The 16,771-nt window shown below is 45.0% G+C and overlaps 1 protein-coding gene across 7 annotated transcripts in view; it reads right to left on the bottom strand.

Moving 5' to 3' along the window:
- LOC108936514 (nuclear receptor coactivator 3-like) overlaps nt 1-16,771 on the bottom strand; it is a 34,347-nt gene that overhangs the window by 15,147 nt on the left and 2,429 nt on the right. For 3 of the 7 annotated variants that reach the window (XM_029248782.1, XM_018755920.2, XM_018755919.2), the window contains exons 3-6: nt 16,485-16,543; nt 16,186-16,377; nt 14,725-14,826; nt 1,672-1,738 (exon numbers count right to left, since the gene is read on the bottom strand). The gene's annotated coding sequence lies outside the window, so the exon portion shown is untranslated. Of the gene's footprint in view, nt 1-1,671; nt 1,739-14,724; nt 14,827-15,978; nt 16,073-16,185; nt 16,723-16,771 lie in introns of those variants that run through there. The other 4 variants (XM_018755918.2, XM_018755917.2, XM_018755914.2 and 1 more) reach the window with 4 other exon arrangements.

Below are 16,771 nucleotides of genomic sequence, written 5' to 3'. Positions count from 1 at the left end.
GCACACCAATGAGGCTACACCGCCCCCCCCAGTCCCAAAACTACATGTCCCAGCATGCACTGCACTTTGCCTAAGAAAGCCTTTTGTCCTGATTTACCACCACTTTGGCAGACAGGTTAAAATAATATGCAGTTGTGTGTGCATGTGCAAGTATTCTATTTGCACTAAATAAATTAAAATTTTTTTTAATTGTGACAAAAAAAGAAAAACTGACTGCAGAAAGATGTCTGCTACAGGTTAATGCATCAACAACCATTCCGGGTGGTGAAATCAAGGCAGACAGATGTGAAGAAATCTCAGTGCCTACCCCAGTGAAAACCTCATCTTTGTATGCATTCCCAGGTGTGACACACACATACTGTAGTGTTACAGTTAAGAACTTTTGGCATAGACACCTGGGAGAGAGAGGGAAAGAATGAGTGAGACACGGCAGCTCCTGGCAATTGCAGTCCATCGTCCCATGTTTGCAGCTGGTACGTTTGTCTGCCATCCTACCACCGTGGTGACCTTGAACACACACCATTTCCCCCTGGGGTGGGGGGCTCTCTCCTTTTCACACTCATCGTAGACTCCTCACTTCCTTCCTGTCTTTAATTAGACCTTCGCATCCCCAGCCCCGAGGGCTCCTACAACCTTCACACATTCGCTCTCTCACCTCCTCTAGATGTGGTTTCTCTCCCTAGAATACCCCCTGCACCACTTTGCCAACCTGCCCCCCCCTCTACCACAATCACACATGGAACTCATTGTTTGCCCGTTCCTCAGCATCATCAAGCACATCTCAGCTAAGCAGAAGAACAATGTTAAAATCACTGAATACTGACGCCAGAGGTGAGACATACCCATAAGGTACAGCGTGGGGAAACAGGCGAGTTATCAACACCCATAAGTCATGACATGGCTTCCTGACGAGAAGCCACCTGAGGCAGTATGTGTTAATTTACTGAAGAAAGAGTATATCTGGGTCCTAAGAGCACCAGATAACAGATGGTGGCCCCTTGGGTCAGCAGGGCCCTGCAAGTGGAGTGTGACACCAGCCGGGGTTAGGGTCCATTCGGTCCATCAGAACAGGCTCAAAGTGTCAGTACCACCACAGCACAGCATGTGTGAAGTTCAGAGGAACTTCAGCCCAGCAGCCAGTAATTTCTTTCCTTCTTCTGCAAGAAGAGAGGCCAAGGGACTCCCCCCCCATGAAGACAAATGCAGTGTTTGTATTAGATATGCAAAGAGTCAAAGCCCAAGAATCTCACAAAAGTCATCTGTATGGCTTCTTACAAGGCAGGAGGGGCTTACTGACTGAGGCCCTGAACCAATCACAGTCACCCCTCTAGAGCTCAACACAGCAGTGCTGAAAGGTCATAGTTCAATGTTTTCCTAATCAGGGTAGCTAAAGCAACCGCTTCTGCCGTGGATGTGGGAGGATCTCACACCTCCGGACAAGAGAGAAAAATCGATGCAGTTTCCTCCTCTTGGGTCCAGAGATCACAGAGTATAATTTCATATCTGCTTTCACTCTGACTCATGTGACACAGAGACTCATGGAGACGCACAGAAACAGCAGCTGGTTTCCAGCTCAGTTTACCATATCCACACTTAGTGTACCCGAGAGGAGACAGGTGGCTGCACCCACCTGGGTAGGGGGTTATAAAACCCTATTAGACAGTCACCCACCTTGCTGTGAGCAAGACGCACCTGTAGCACCTCCACGTTTGCCCTCTCGTGAATGTCCCACTCGATGCTGAGAGAGAGAAAGAAAGTGTTATAGAGGTATCTGTCCACTAGATACTTAAGCAATGTACAGGTGAGTCTGAGGAAGCCATCTAATTGTTACCGAGCCCCTTCAGCCATGAACCAATGAAAACAGAATAGACAACTAACATGAACCCCAAAAAACAAACCCAAAATCCATCCTCCTGCTTCAACACCCCTGGTCAAGGTACTCACCCTGAATTGACAGTAGAATTACCCTGTAGGTCAATATTTGTATGAGAAACTGGACAAAAAAGAGTGAAAGAAAAGCAATCTACAAGTGTCTTGATCTCTAGGATCTGCTGCAGAAGAGCTAGGAAAACATGTGAGCTCATTTCCTGCTCACACTTAACAATCCCTCATGAAAGCTTTGTTTCCACAAAGTGAACCCACACTTTTTACTGATACCATGAATATAACAAAACATAAAATAAATACAAGTCTATCAGGTTTCTACAGACCTCAATGGTTGTATAAAGAACATAAGCTGCAAGAAGAACGTCAGAATGACATCAGAGTGGGGCTTGGTGTGACTACTGGAGACATACCCCAAGCTTTTGTTTAGATACATTTTCAGGTCTGTTCTGATTTACAACTTCAAACTTCTGCTGAATTTCCCCTATGGGCCCACTATGCTGTGGCAGACAAAGATACAAGGTTGCTGTATTCTGTTGACAAATTTTCCTCCAACTATCCCCAACATGTCCCCCCCCCCCAAAAAAAGCCCCTCTCCCACACTGGCTTCCAGTAGCTGTACATATCAAGTTCAACACTGGTTATGGCCTACAAAACAGTGAAAGGACCTGCAGCTTGATACCTACAGGGCCTAATCATTCCATAGTCCCTAGAAAGAGCATTGTGCTCCTCCACCTATGGCCACTTGGTGGTCCCACTCACAAAGGATCCATAACCAAGCCATAACCAAAGTCTGTAGGGTCTATCTTGGCTCCAGTGTAGTGGAATGAGCTCCCTCTGTACCACAGACCTGATGAAACTCTCAACATTCAGGAAGGGTCTCAAACCTCTCTTACAGAGCCATGTGTCTCCCAATCTAACAGCTACATAAATGAACCCAACACCGCCTATTACGAATATCTATGCATCTGCTATTTGAGTGTTGCTTCCATAGACAGCTACTTGTGAGACGTGAACCAACAATACGGAAGTATCAGATAACCAAGGTCTCCTTTTAATAAGCCTCTGTCTCTTTCTAAAGCTCTTGGTTATAGATGCATTTTTGTTCACTCAGCTATGTCAGTTTGGAGACAAGTATTTCAATAAATGAATCAATACACCACTCTTTGAATTTACAGTGAAATGCTGTGTTCATTGGCTTAATTCATGATAGCCAAGGTAACAATGTTAAAGACTCAATGATCCAAAACACCACCGGTTACTTATTTTCTGCCTTTTTTTTTTTTTTTTTTTTTTTTTTACAGCTTGGGAATTAGGCCAAACCCACCGAGGTCTGGAGTGCACAACTACAACCCCTTCTGCGCGCGCACACACACACACACGTTTAGCCAGGATCGTGTCCATCCAAGTCAAACACTGCTGAATTGATTGAAGAAAAGATTTCATTTTTCCTTACAACTGAGGTGAGAGGAGAATGTCCATATGCAGAAAGGTTAAAGACACAGACGGAAGTCTAAGCAGATTCTTCAGCTCCAAAAGTGACAAATGCACAACAGAGGACCACCATCACTCCCCGCCCCACCAGCCTCTGGCTGCCAGCCATGTTCACTGGAGCCTGCTTGGCTGCAGAGGAAAAATAATAAGTAATAGGCGGCGCCTCCCCCTCTGTGCCCTGCAGATGAACCGGAGTCGTCATACAGGGGGGATGGGGGCAGGAAGAAGCGAGGCAGAGCGTCCCGTTCACATTTCCCCTCCTCCTCACCTCACGGCAGCTCCTCCTCCATCTTACTTCTTTCCTATGCGGCCACCTCCTACCAAGGCCCTCAGCTAATAAGATGCCTAGCATGGCATAGGCACCACCCTGATGGCTCTGTACAACCAATTAAGCACTGTGAACACAGCGTGGGCGATGCTGGAGCATAGATGATGATACATGCAGCGGCTCATCGGCAGGCAGAAATAGCTGGACTGCAGACACAAATATTCAGTTTCTTTTGTTTAAGACACACACAAAAGTGCTAGAAGGAAAGAAATAAAACAGAGGTGCGTTAATATCCATAGGACAACCTGCACACTGATTGCATGACACCATCTCAAACCCAACAAGCAGTAGCACTTCAAGACAACAAAAAGAGTGGCATGCAGACAGGCTGGTACTGCTGTGCAGCCCACTGAGATGGTCCCCTGGTGAATCTGGGCGCTCGGCCCATTTCTGGCAAACAGCGGGACTCCAGGCCTGGGATTGGACATGGGCCGGACCATCGCAGAGGGGCGAACAGAACACAGAAATGCAGCAGCGTGTGTGCTGCCAAGGACCCTCCTGAGCTCAGCACCTCAATGCTGGATCACAATGAACACACATGGCATAGTGGGGGCCATGTGCCACTACTAGCTTAGTGAAAATTTCAAAGGTACCACAGCAGTTCAATATACTTGCAATATACTTCAGGAAAGGAACAGAGACTAGGGGTAGTTAGGTTCATACACATCCATTCCAGCAGCCCTTGCTTTGGGATCTAAAAAACCCCCAAAAACTTAAGTAAAACCTGTAACAGAAAAGTGCATATCAAACCCAAAAACAAAGGCCCCTACTGCCTCTCTGTTCTCACATTCTCTTTTGGATGCTCTAGGACTTTGTCAGAAGTCCTGATGGAAGAGAATAGGAGGGACAGCAAAGAATTAAAAATACAAAAATTTAAGTGAATCCTTCTGTGGGACACAGTGTGAGAAAGTTTGTTCTAAGACACACACTGACTACACTTCAAAGTCAACTGCTTAAGTAAGGCTTTAGGAGGTACCACAGGACATAGGTACTTCCTGTTTTTCACAGCAGAAATCACACGATGTAAAAGTAGTAGATGGAGGAGCATCAGAAATTTAAGGTCCAGACCCAGCAAGATGGAAAGCCCATGGAAACATTTCCATATTGCTGTTTAACCATGACATCCACCATCATGTGGTAAATATCAGCTTTTGGAGACAATCAGATGTTTCCTTTCAGCACCTTGAGATTATCCTTAGACTCCCTATAAAAAAAAAAAAAAAAAAAAAAAGGTTTTAAATTAGTTTTTTGTTAAGACTGAAGAGACCCTCTGTCCCTGCAGTGGACCTGGAGACACTATAAAAGTACAAAAAGAAAGAGCCAAAAGTGCATGTTCTTGCTCAGCGAACAACCAGCTCCGTTTGAGGGCATTTCAACTGACCACACCAGGAAGGGTAATTGTCTAAAGATAGAAGACAAAGCCAAGCCTGTCATTTGAAGTGGTGCTGGCAGGGTGTTTGGGGGAGGGGGCAAATTGACAAACCCCACGCCATGGACAGACCAAAGGAATGGGGAGGGGACAAGAAGGGATATGTGCAGAGCATGTGGGTGCAGAAGGGGATTTTGGAACACAGTCTAAAGGAAATTTACAGGATACAACCAAAGCCCCCTGAGGTCTGGTGTGCAGGTTCAACTGAGCAAGAGTGTGTAAGCAGGTGGATGCTCGCTTTGAGAGGTCAATTTTAAAACACACCGCCCCTCAATGAGCCAGGTTCAAACCCCTGCCCCAGCTTCACGATTCACCTCTTTTACATGTAACAGGTGCCTTCTTGAGCAAGAGTGCCTGGCAAAGGTGTGCAAAACTGTGGAGGGGAAAATGGATGGACAACACAAAAAACAAAAACCCTCCTGAAGACTGGCACCCGCCCACGTATAGTGGCACATGAACGAAAGGTAGCAGGTTCATACGCAAAAAGGAGACTATGACCTCTGCTCCGAAACACTCCGCCATAGGAATAGACAAATGTGTGCCTGGCCCCAGTGGATACAAACCTCCAGCTGGTGTGTAAATAGTGGATCATACCAGTCACTCTCACTCACTCACTCACTCACTCACTCACTCACTCACTCACACAGAAGAGCATGCCACTTGTCACAGTCACCTGCCTGTGCAGGTATGACCAGGAGTCAAAGAAATAAGCAACTCACGTGGATATGCTCACATTTTGTGTTCAAAGATGTATGCTTTTGTAAGGAAACGGTAGCACATTCCTCACTTGTCAAACTGCTTCATAGCTCACAGGTTTGAGGAGGTAAGGACAAGAACAAACCTGAAAAAGTGTGTATAGAACTATGTGGGATGGACTACTTGGACAACATGACAGTATTTTAGTGAAAATAAGCACTCACATTCCAATGTATATGTAACTGAATAACTATGTGAGAATATTGGTATGTGATGAGTACTGAGGAATCTCCAGTATTCCATCCATCATACAGTTGAGGGTTTGTATTCAACACTTCCACCCTCTTAGATATTTAAAAAAGGGGAAAAAATGTAATTTTGTCCAAAAAATAACAGCACTGTTGAATAGTCAGTACCACTACTTATAACCTATTTACAGGAATTGAGGTTGGAGTTTCTCAAAAAGGTAGTGATATTTGGAAAAGCTAATGGAAAACAAAGACTACCAGCATATTGGTTACAATGGACACAGCACTTGCGTCCTTAGGGATGAAAGAGGAATACAGAACATTCTGAAGACACTTTATATGTGGCCAACAAGAGTCAAAATACTGCAGTTATAAACCCCACAACTTTGTTACAGGAAGAAACCCTGTTCATTGACTGGCAGAAAGGAAAAGGATCTATAGGTGCCAATCACACTCAGCTCCTTAGGTTAAGAGGCAGCAGAAAGCATAGTAGTTAGAGCTGTTGCCTTCAGATCTGAAGACTGCACATTTGAATCTCCCCTACTGCTGTAGTACCCTTGATCAAAGTATTTACCCTAAAATTGCTCCTGTATAATTAACTAGATGTGTATCTGGTTACATGCTTGTAGAAAAATTAACATTTTAAAGTTGCTTTTAAGAAATGCATCAGCTAAATGATGGTAACTATCCTAATTTTTCAAGAAAATCTGAAATGTGGCACTGAATTTTCTTGGAGGCTTGCAAAGTTATGTTTGTGCGGTAAGCTACTTACACTGATTTACCCATTTATACAGTTTGCCAATTTTTACTACATCAGTTCCAGGTAAGTACCTCGAAGGCTACTGGAGCAGGAATTCAAACTGATTACACTCAATTTTAAGTTAACAGCTCTCACCATCACACCTATAGCCCCCCCACTTTAAAACTATAAGCAGCCTAGTAAATGTCATGTGTTCGTGTGAAAAACAAGGTTTATTTCCACCCCAGAGTGATCTGTGGCCTGTATTTCCTCTTGAAAAACACTCTGCTCTTCTGAAAGCCATAAACCCCAAGTAACAGGCTGATGGGAAGCACTTCAAAGTTTCATCCTCCTTCCTCGTGACAGTAATTCTGATGTTCACTGATTGAGCCAATAAATGAAGGTCCAAAGTCTGGGAGCTGCAGATGGGTGCAGAAACCGATCGACATCACATGTTGAATATTAAAAACAGAAATAACACTCTCAGTTAAATGCATATGGCAAATTGAAACGAAGTCCAAGGTCACACCAATGCTGACCAGGTGGAGTCGGAGCTAACGGCAAGTTGCTCAACCCTGCAGGACCACTACCACTGGGCAAAGAACTTGTTGCATTAGTCATTGAAATGACTGCTTGTGCCTTCAGACATAAGTGTGCAGATTTTCTTTTTTGTATTGACATTCAATTCCTGTTTAAAAACAGACCCTTCAAACTCAGTCTTCCCCCACCCATGGCTATGCCATTCCTCTACCCACCATGAGCAGGAAGATGCTGCAGTAGAACAGAGTATCTGTATCTTTGGAGTCCCTAAACCTGACCTGAGGGAACTGGGGTACCACAGATGATTCTTTTGACCTCTGATTGTAGCTTCAGGATACCACCCCATCAGACCCCACAGCGCAAGGAGGGTTCAGGATCCTCATCCCTGGTCAAGAGAGGTGTGCAGAAGTGGGCAGGACTTCTTGCTGCTGCTGGGTGAATCAGCTCTATTTTCAGCAACCTGTAAGGCGGATGTGGTCGGGGGTGGGGAGTTCTCCACCAGAGCTGCGTACAAAACAAACCGTGACCTTGGAAACCACAGTAGCACAGGCTGCAGAAATGGCCATCTTTATCTGCCTGCATGTCCGTGCAGGGAATGAATACACACACAGTCCTCCAATGCGGTTCTCCGTAACCAGCCACTGGCAGCCAGCCTGTCGCTCCAGGGGATTTGTGAAGGAGGTGTTTTCAGGGAGGAGGAGGAAGCGTTCTGCTGTGCAGCTTAGAGGTTGCTCCTGACAGATAATATCGCTCACAACCCCACCCGCTCCCAACAGGCAGACGAACTGCTCCGCCTTTATACACCTCCTCACAGACTCCTCCAAACTGCCTGCACGAGGGTGGTGTCTTTATAACTAAAGAACGCAAAGAATTTTGTGCAAATCGAGCTGTGCTATTAAATAAATAGCAAAAGTCCCGGCTGGGAGGGACTTACCTCTCATTATTAATCACTCAGACAGACAAAGCACAGCATGACAGGCAAATTCGCTCTTGTTCACCAATACATGCTCTTTTATTGTTTTGCCTTTTTAAACTACAGAACAGTGCATGTTGCTGAATCACTATAAAGGTGGAGGAATTCTGGTTCAGAAGAGAGGAAGGGGAAATATCACTGAAGTGGATGGATGTCACTGCACAGGTCTAAAGGGTTGAGACAAGCTGTCCGTCACAGTGACTACCTCACCTCTTCTTCGTGTTAAGACCATTTGCTTACCCTAATAGCTGGTCAGGAGAAGATCAGCAGCCTTAACCAACTCCCAAATTGCACAACCAATGCTCATGTCATCATTAATAGATGTAAATGACTGCACACACATGCACATACACAAACAGTTCCCTACAACACTCAAGGAGTGTGCTTTTTAAAAGTTAGATCCAGAGCTCAGTAGCATGGATTGCATTCCTGTTGTCTGCCTCTGCCTCTCCCCCAACCCCCTCCCTCACACAAGGCCCTACATGAATACATGTAGTAAACGCAGGAAGAGAAAGACTCCAACCCCCCCTACACCCACGCCTCTACTGGGCGAATCTGCCGAGGTCCAGCGGGGTCAAAAGTTTGTGGTTTTGATTTCACCTCTTTGCAACCAATCAGAGTGCACTGCTGCTGCCACTGAACTCTGACCTGCAAAAAACACTGAGCTGATGCCTGACCCCTCCTCCTTTCCTTTCAATATCCCTCCCCCTGCTGTCCTCACATTGGCCACCTCTGCCCTCCCCCTTTTTTCTCTCACTTTCTTGATCGTTTCAACGCCTTCAGAAGAGACCAAGGTATTGAAAGGACAAGAAGCGAGCACACATACGAGGCTGCTGATACAGGCAGTTCTGCTAAAGCCTGGTTTTCTCAGCACTTTGTGTGAATTCCAGATGCTTTAAGGAGCACAGGTTTACACATGCCGTTGCCGATTACGAAACCGCATAACACCCACCATCCCCTTCCTGCTCACCGGGCCTCACTGACACTATTCATCTGTTCAGCTCCGACAGAAACTCAGCTGATAAACCCCCCTTCCCCGCAATGCTAATGCTGCTCTCATGGACAGAGTTTTCTGGTGGGAAAAGGCATTCTTTAACAGTTCTGTCATCCAAAGACAAGGATAGACCTTCTGCTCCAGCATCTACCTCAAAAGAAGTTAACAGGGAACCTTGGTTTTCTGGTAGGACAAAACTTCTTTCCAGCCAACATCTTCACCCAAGTTCCTCCAGTCAAGTCCAGACATAATTTCAACAGAAAACTAGCAATGTTTGGAAAAGCTAAAGCAAGGGGGGATGAGAAAAAAGGAAGGGGGGGGGGATAATTTACCAGCAACCAGTTAGATGGACTAAAATCTGAGTAACAATACACACCCCTTTCAACACTATGGATACAAGTGGTGGACTGATCATGCCAGAGGAATTCTATTAAGATTATAGATCAACTAAAAAGCAACGTATACATACACTATGTGCAGTCCAAAATGGTCCAGAACCCAGACTGCCATAGGTGCAGCCCACAGTAGAACCCAATGCTCGTCATTTCAGTCCATCAGAACTATGTCACCTCAATTCCTCTGAACTTTCACATAAAAAGTCCAAGTAAAAGGTGGGCACAACACCTCAATTAGCTGGCCTGTACAACAAGTTTTGACCTCAGCTGTGGGAGTCTACAGCCCAGTGACTGACAATCAAGCAGTGTTTCTGGGAAAGGAACATTATCTTGACATAGGCACATGCTGACTTTAGACATGGAAAGTGGTTAATTTTCCTTCCAAAGAGAGCTGATAACCAACAGGCCCATAAGTGGAGAACAAGGGTAGTGAAGGATGTCCACCAGTTCTTATAATGCAGCCGACTTTTGCTCAAAGTTCCGTAGTTTAGTTGAGCAGTACAGGGCATCTTCAGCATGAACCTGGTCCAACACAGACAAGAGTATGAATGGAAACATGACTAAGGAGGAGGAGGAACAATGCTCCACAAACACATGCAGGTCACAGTGCTAATGAGATGAACGTGCGCATGAGATAGAATGAGCAAGAAACCTTTGTTAATGTGAAGAGGAGTTGAACAGCCACAGGAGTTAGAACTGAAATTGTCAAGAATCCACAGGGAGGCAATGAGGACAGATAGACAAGTTAATGAGTCAGGGAAGAGATACTGATCACTTTCAACTGAAATCCAGCTAGATCTTCCAACAAATTCATCTGTCATTGTTAACTGGGAAAAAACACACTATGAAGCATCATTAAGACTCCTGGTAATGAAAAACAATGGACAATACACGTGTCTGACGGAAAAGGAAGGCTTAGAATTTTAGGCTGTCTGTGACTCAAAGCTTGGAATGTCAGTCACGAAGTTCAGAACACACCCAAGTTTTCACCTAAATGTCTTCCAGACACCCCATTTTCTGCAACCTGGAACAATGGCTCTTGATTCTATTGCAATTCCTCCAGAACCTGGAGACATTTCATTCATGCTGCAGCAGTTTCAGTGATTGAGTAGCTGATGAATACAATGCACTAAATTAATGTACACTGAGAACAAGGACCTGGAGAAAATGGGGACCAAAATATTTTGGGTTCAGTTCCCAGGAGCTGATGGTACAGGCGGTTCTTAAGCAGACTTTGTTGAGGTTTGCAAGAGATCATTTCTTCTATCCCTGCAAATTCTCTAAGAGCCCACAACAAGTGAATTAGCATCTATGTACTGCAGATGGAGGAAGCCCATAACTGGCTTACAAGATGAGTGAAAGTCAAGTGTGTCAGAGCTCCAACCCCCTTGAGCCCTGGTAGAGGTCACAACCTGTTGTCTCCCTCCTGCAGTGAACACACCTGACTCTCCCCAACCACCACAGGGTTGCTGGTGGGACCAGAAGAACTTGGCTGCCTGTTTGGCCACCTACCAACCCAAAATTTCTCTTTCAGTTCTCATTCATTTACACCTAGTAAGGATGTATAGGTGCTACTACAAAAACAGAAGTAAACCCTGGTCAGAGGGTGGGTCATCAAGCATCTGTCAATAGTTCATCTCATATTTCCTATGACTGCACCATGACTATCTATTGGCCAGAACGCCCAGTTTCCCCACACCTAGTCTTCCTGGCCAGAGAATTCTCCAGCTACAACTTGCTGTGTCTGAAACTCGCTCTCCGCATGTCTGTGACCAAACGCTTGAGTGCAGCCAGCTCATCAGGCCACTTGCACGACAAACGACCTTGAAACCAGTGTGTGAGGCTACGTCGTCATGGCAACATCACTCCGTACAACCAGTCGCAGCTGGATACAATACACACATCGAATTTTAACAGGAGTCACCGGGATGACAAAATTTCCTAAAATCATAATGCAATAATGAGAACCATCTGCAGCAGCATAGCCTCGTTTTGTCACATTTTAGGAAAAATTACACACTTGGAGCAACAAGTGATCTCAAAATTTAAGTCTTAAATGTTCCCTGGAAGCCAGAGTAGTGCCATTTGTTTGGTTAGTCTGAAAGTTAACAAGCTGACGTTAATGAAAACATAACAGCAAGGTGAAGGAAGGGAAAAGGAAATAATGTCATAGGAAGGCAGACATGGGCACTTTTCAGCATGAACCTCCTGTCCATGCAGGTTAAAGGTGTGCAGAGGTGCACCTCTGAGAACTTTGGATGTTCCTGAATACCACCCCTTCATATCTGAAGCAGGTAGTAGCATGGTGCTGGGAGTTGTAATCCAAGGACCTGTGTTCCATTCCCCACTCCTGCTATTCTTGATCAAGATACTTGACCTGAATTACAGTAAAAATTACTCTGCTATATAAATTAGTAAACCTATAATACAAACAAAACTATAAATCACTTTGGAGAAAAGTATTTATATTAAAAAAACCTGAAGTAATTGGCTCCCAGGAAGAATTACTGATTTGGTCTTGCTATGTATAAAAAAAAAAATTACAGAAAATGTGACTATGATATACTTACTGACAAGACCTATTCATAAACCACGAACCACAACACTGCACCAGAAATTCCATCTCTCCCCAAAGCCCACAATGCCCTTATAAGAAATGCCATCACACCCCCATAATGTCCCACCAGCAAACCCCCACACATTTGTTAGAGGAGGAGGTTGCAGAGTTGGTGCAACACAATGTTCACTACAGTTGACACATGCTTGCCAACAGTCACCAATCACACTCTAGCAACCCTGACTGAATCACTCTCTGAACTCACCCCCTCACCCTGTATCAGGCCACACGTGGGTGCGAGATTGTCTCGGGACCGCCCCCCCAGTAGCCTGTTTACCGTGAACTGTCCCGCACAGCTGTTCTGAGCAACACAAACAAGTTGTAGTCATGCCCACACTTTGATCTGGGAACAGGAGAACCTGCTACAGCCTAACTGCAGTATGCTACTCACTCTTTCAAGCTTCTCTGTCCTGGCCAGGAAACCAGGACACAACAGCTGCTTTCCCACCACACCTTCTTGCAGCCCCCTTCACTCCACTAATATTCTATTAGTGGTCAGTTCATTTATCCACCATGATGCCCTCAGTCCAGCAACTCCTACTGCTTTCAAGACAGACTTTCCAATAGTTTCAGCAAACTGTGAATTATGTCATCATGTCAAGGGTTTTTGCAATTATAAACTGCTATTATCTGCAAAATATTTAAGAGAAACAAAAATCCCAGTTAATTTGCTGAGGGCATTTAAGCCAATCCATTTCTGTTCAAACTTCTCATTTGGGGATCTTTAAATTCACAGCAACAATCTTATGTCTCACACACTGTTAATCCATTTCACAAAAAATTACTCAATTTGTTACTGAAGTACATTACCCTTCTCAAAGGTACAACAGAATAATTTACCTGGGAACATCCAAGTTACATGTATTTAACCACCACTCCCGCTGGTGAAAGAGGCAGTATGTTTGCAAACATGAAAAAAATTAGACAAGCTCCTTTCTCAGCTGATGAGATTGACTGCACAAAGGATGCTGACCCTACATGTTAAAACAGTAGCAGATGTGGCAGGTGCAAACTGCAGGACCTCGGTCACACATTGGTTATGAGGATGTGTTATGACACAGATAGAAAAGGCCATGAAAATTGGGAACATGTTCTTTTGGAATACAGTGGAAAATATCCTTCCATCTATAGAATCTGGGGGAGTCTGACTAGACTTGGTACCCCTATTACACCCATCTGACCCAAAATGGTTGCCTGAGTTTGACCTTGACCCAACCACAACATGTTAAACATCAGTCATTCCTTCACTGTCTGTTCTTCAGTCAGCACCCAAATGTGTCACCAACTTATACAGCCACCCATCTGCAACCAAAGCAGTTAACTGCTAATTGAAGGGAGAGGGACACAAGTACAGCTGCCTGTAGTCAAAAAAAATCACCCCAAACCAGATAGCAAAGGTCCACTGGAGTTATGGCTCTGTCCTTGCTGCTTTGCCAATCATAAATGTGCCACAAGATGCCAGGGAAAGGAATCTACAACACACCTCCACATCTCAGATAAAGCAACTAGGTTCTGTTTTATGTTCATTATTTAGCTGACAACTTCATCTGAAGCATTTTTTTTTTTTTAGTGTTTACCCATTTATAGAGCAAGGAATTCATACTGTACCAGTTGAGTGTAAGCACATCAATAAAGCGCAGTACACCAGAAGTCGTATTCGAACCTGCAACCTGTAAATTACAATGCAGACGCATTCATTTAAAGGATACCATCCCAACAATACTCAATTACACCAGGACCCATGAGGTTAAAAAAAAAAAGTCTGTTTATAACAAACAGCAAAAATGCCCACAATTTCCTAATATGAACAATGCTGCACAGCAGCTACACCAAATGCAACTCCAAAGTACCAGAAGTGCTCAGGAAAAACAGAGGGGGGGGGGGGCTCTAAGCAATGTGTAAACACTTTGTGCAGTGGTTTGGAGACAATAAAAGTCAGGCAGTAAAGGCCCTTTTCATTCCAGCAACAATTCACACAGATGCATCCACAGCACCTCAGCCAGCTGCTCTGCATTTCACTTACACACAGGCTACAACTGCAGGCAAACCTGTTTGACAAACAGCACACAACCTTAGGCCAGACAACCGCATCTAAGAAATACTGGCAGTGACAATAAGCCCTTGATTTACACACAATTCAAATGTAGTGTTAAACTACAACTAGGAGGGTCGTACAGCAGCCAGTTACACACCTCAGTTTCTAACTATAAACTGGAGACGCTCTCATGTGTCATTAATTCGTTAATGATAACAGGACTCTTGAGGAATGCAACCCACATGAACTGGGTGTTCCTGACACACAGGAGATTAGGATCATGTTTAGCAGCAGCAAGCGCACTGAAAATGCCAAGTAAGGTCTGATGACAAGCAATAAAGGTTATACACACCTGAATCCACAAAAAGGAAGTCACCGACACACTCCTGATGTTCCCCTTTAATTCCACCTGTTGAGTGTCTGCACTCTGAAGTCCCTGTTTGTGCCAGCAAACCTGAATTAGGAAAAAAGACCTATTTAAAATAAATTTAAACCTCTTCGACAATGAGCAGTGAGAAAACAGTGACACAAACACACAGATCCCAGAGCTGTCAGTCACATCTCAGATGAGAGAGAAGCTGTGACACACACACACAGAATTTCTAAATTCTATTAAACTGCTTTTATTTCAAGATTTCACCCACGGTCTCAGTTTTGGCCATCAAATTCATAACTCTCCAGGTGTTTATAGTCTAGACCTCAATTCCAAAAATGTGACTAAACCCAGAGGCCTGAGTTTCAGGGTGAAACTCCAGGAGTATTTCCACACATATTGTTTAGCGATGAATATTTGTGTAAGCTGAGTAGGAGGGTGGCATCACGCACAAGGCCAAGCAGGTTCATCAGCATACAGTAACAACAGTCACAGCTACAATCCATCTGGAGAAACCAGCCTTTCGTGTGCATGATGATGCCGCCACCACCTCCCGGATCAGAGTCAGCTGATCACCACACACAGCTAGTGCGTAAACCCATGAGTTTCAATAGTCGACAGTTACAGAAGTAATAATACAAAATTAAAACATCATAAGAATTCCCAAAACATTAGAAATAAAACCAATCAAGTGAAAACTAGCATGAGTACACCTGAGGAAATGGAACATCCCTCCGCCGCCCCGTGTGTGAGGAATATAAACCCCGATCTCAATTCCTTCGCCTGAGGAAAACTAGGTTGTTCAGCGCCTGCCTGTATTTTTAAATATACAGGCATCTATCTAATCAGGTACCTAACTAGTAGTTGCTCGGACCCAGGTTCACAGCCTCTACGGTTCAAGTCCCGGAATCAACATGTACTTCAGACAACTCTCTTTTTGCGAAGAAGAGGAATAAAAAAAAAAGCTTCACTAAGCAAGACTAGTTGGTTGGTTCACGGATTGGAACCGCGAGACCGGCGACGCGGGAAATCCTTTTTCCTATGAAAAAACAAACTTTGACAAAAAAAAAAAAAAAAAAAACAACCGAACTGGAACAGCCTCACACTAGGACTGACCTGAACCGTGTGAGAAAAAGACAAAGACGAACATGAACGAAGCCGAATTCAGCGTTGTGCTACACCGTCCGGAGCTGAGACGCTTCTACACCACATCCGAGAGGCGCGCGCGCTCACCGCTATTCCCTCGCCTCGCGAACTCCGCGAGCTACGGGCTAGTCTGCAGGACGGACTCTCGGCGCCAGCAGGAAGAGACACGGCACAAAAGACGCTGGAAAAAAAGATAAATCTCATCGCCTCCTCCGTGTCACTTATCCATATCCAGCCGCGCAAAATACGCGACCACCGGGTCCGCACCACATCAGAAAAATTCGTCAGACATACCAGTTCCAGCGTCGCTCTTCTTCTCTCCCTGCCGTTAACTCTCCGCCATCTTCAGCACCCTGTTTGTTTAAATGGGAAACACTCCCTGCGTTCGACAAATCAGTCTCTGCTGGAGCGCTAAGGCTTGTGGGTAATGAAGTCCCTCACCGCTCTTGCCGGCGTCCAGGTCCGTATGTGCTCTCTACAAATGAACTACAAGTACATACAACAGCTGAACAGGAGAGGGCGAGTAGTAACAATATAATGGCAAAAAATACTGTATTTATTTTTAGGTAACCTCAGAAGCACTGCAGAGATACCCGTGAACTTGTACTCCGCATGCCTGTCAGCGCGAAGTCATCCCCTCTCCTGGAGTAAACTGGAAACGCAGTGCAGAACGTGGTGTCAGGCGGGAGACGAGGCGAGCGTGAAGTTAAAACACTGCTGCGCGTGCAGCACTTGTTTTCAAGTCCTCGCGATCGTGTCGCGTGCTCATTAATAATTCATGAGGAATTTGTTCGCTCGTCACGGACCTGATGGACCGCATTCCCCCGATGCAGTGAACGTGCGCGCTCCGATACCTCTTTGTTAACGCGCTGCAGCATGT

This window comes from Scleropages formosus, chromosome 24, assembly GCF_900964775.1.
Source record: "Scleropages formosus chromosome 24, fSclFor1.1, whole genome shotgun sequence".
Classification (NCBI taxonomy): domain Eukaryota; kingdom Metazoa; phylum Chordata; class Actinopteri; order Osteoglossiformes; family Osteoglossidae; genus Scleropages; species Scleropages formosus.
The sequence above is the reverse complement of the archived record's forward strand: the minus strand, read 5'-3'. Positions and strand labels throughout refer to the sequence as shown.